Consider the following 2,500-nt stretch of genomic DNA (forward strand, 5'->3'; position numbering starts at 1 on the left):
CACGCATCGACCCAGTATTGCAGTGTTTCTGGGAACGGTGCAGCTCCCTGTGGGGAGATATTCAAAAGGAAAAACAGCTCTTTCCCAGTGTCTCTGTGTGTGTGTGTGTGTGTGTGTGTGTGTTATTACTGAGAATAAAGCTGATATCTATCTCTCTCTCTCTCTCTCTCTCTCTCTCTCACTCAGAGCTGCTGTGGAAGGAAACCGTTTTAAAAAGAACTTTCTCAGCTCAGTGGTATTTTTTTCTTCTCCAAGGCTGAGTGCCGCTCGCACGTAGCGATATAATTCAAAGTGCAAAATAACTTGGCGTCGTTGACTTTAAACAAGCAGGGTCTGCTTCCAAATGAAAGCTGCGCTCCCGAACTGGACTGACTGTCTGTCTGTCTGTCTGTCTGTCAAGGGGAGGAAAAGGCGGCGGTGGTGGTGAGGGTGGAGCTTTACGCTCAGGAGGGGAGACTTTCTTTCAGAGGTGCCAATTAATCTGTAGCAGAAAGTCATCCCCCCCGACCGGGATTCGAAGCCCGGTCCTGACCACAAGACCACCGGGGAGAGTTGCCTCAAGTCCCTGAGGGACCTGGACACGAGGCCGAGGACACACGCACGCCTGCTGCACTGGCAGCAGCGACCAACAGGGGGCTGACCGGCTGATCCTTCCCTTTCACAGGCAGGCTTTTGGCCCTCGCTGAAACGACAAAGGTGTTCAGAAGGAAGTCCTGGGGGGAAGGCAGGCAGGGAGGGACGGACACAGGGAAGTCCGCACAAAACAGGTCCCCTGGAACCTCTGACCCAGAAAACCGGGTTCCTGGTGAAAGCAGTCCTGCCATTGACAGGACAATGGACAGGGCCCGGCAGCTTGAGACACATCTTTCTTTCAATATGCAAGTTCTTTTTAAAAAAGTTTCCTTCCACAGCAGCTCTGAGTGAGAGAGAGAGAGAGAGAGAGAGACACTGACTCACTGACTGATACTGACACCGACACACACACACACACACACACACACACACACACACATATTATTTACTTTTATTTTTAATTGAATTTTAGAACAGGGAGATGGAATAGGGGCTTGCTCCGTCCACTCCACGCATCGACCCAGTATTGCAGTGTTTCTGGGAACGGTGCAGCTCCCCGTGGGGAGATATTCAAAAGGAAAATCAGCTCTTTCCCAGTGTCTCTGTGTGTGTGTGTGTGTGTGTGTGTGTGTGTGTGTGTGTGTATATTATTACTGAGAATAAAGCTGATATCTCTCTCTCTCTCTCTCTCTCTCTCACACTCAGAGCTGCTGTGGAAGGAAACCTTTTTAAAAAGAACTTTCTCAGCTCAGTGGTATTTTTTTCTTCTCCAAGGCTGAGTGCCGCTCGCACGTAGCGATATAATTCAAAGTGCAAAATAACTTGGCGTCGTTGACTTGAAACAAGCAGGGTCTGCTTCCAAATGAAAGCTGCGCTCCCGAACTGGACTGACTGTCTGTCTGTCTGTCTGTCTGTCTGTCTGTCTGTTTGTCAAGGGGAGGAAAAGGCGGTGGTGGTGGTGGTGAGGGTGGAGCTTTACGCTCAGGAGGGGAGACTTTCTTTCAGAGGTGCCAATTAATCTGCAGCAGAAAGTCATCCCCCCCCAACCGGGAGTCGAAGCCCGGTCCTGACCACGAGACCACCGGGGAGAGCTGCCTCAAGTCCCTGAGGGACCTGGACACGAGGCCGAGGACACACGCACGCCTGCTGCACTGGCAGCAGCGACCAGCAGGGGTCCGACCGGCTGATCCTTCCCTTTCACAGGCAGGCTTTTGGCCCTCGCTCAAACGACAAAGGTGTTCAGAAGGAAGTCCTGGGGGGAAGGCATGGAGGGACGGACACAGGGAAGTCCGCACAAAACAGTTCCCCTGGAACCTCTGACCCAGAAAACCGGGTTCCTGGTGAAAGCAGTCCTGCCCCGCTCTGCCATTAACATGACAACGGACAGGGCCCGGACCAGGCGCAGCGGACGGTAGCGAGCAGTCGGAGGGTGAAAATCCGCCAGTGGGTGAAATGGAGAGCCGTGCGGTGAGAGGAGGCGGAAAGCGGTTCGCAGACTTTCGCTGTACCTCCGGCGGGCAGCGCCGCACCTCCGACCGCTCGCTACCGTCCGCTGCGCCTGGTCCGGCCGCACGCGACCAGCCGTACCCGGAGGAAATCGGCCTCGGCCTTCCCGAGATATCAGTCTCCAGGTGGGACAGAAAAACCGGGGGCCCCCGGCTCGCTTTCAGCGGCCCGCTAGTCGACTTCCCGGCGTGCGAACGCGATCCTTCCGGTACCCTTCGGTGCCCCTTGCCCGACTCTAGCTCCGGTGGTAAAGCGGAGTCGGTCGGTCTGACGGCCGCCGAGTTAGCAGGCGGAAAGCGGTTTGCAGCCTTTCGCTGTACCTCCGGCGGGCAGCGCCGCACCTCCGAGCGCCCGGTACCGTCCGCTGCGCCTCGTCCTGCCGCACGCGACGAGCCGTCCCCGGAGGAAATCGGCCTCGGCC

At 55.9% G+C, this 2,500-nt stretch overlaps 2 pseudogenes; both read left to right on the plus strand.

The window, feature by feature from the left end:
- LOC137329560 (U2 spliceosomal RNA) overlaps positions 1–48 on the plus strand; it is a 117-nt pseudogene extending 69 nt beyond the window's left edge.
- Positions 49–1,013: 965 nt separating this feature from the next.
- Positions 1,014–1,130, plus strand: LOC137330062 (U2 spliceosomal RNA; annotated as a pseudogene).
- Positions 1,131–2,500: the final 1,370 nt, after the last annotated feature.

The sequence above is a fragment of the Heptranchias perlo genome, chromosome 12 (assembly GCF_035084215.1).
Source record: "Heptranchias perlo isolate sHepPer1 chromosome 12, sHepPer1.hap1, whole genome shotgun sequence".
Lineage (NCBI taxonomy): Eukaryota > Metazoa > Chordata > Chondrichthyes > Hexanchiformes > Hexanchidae > Heptranchias > Heptranchias perlo.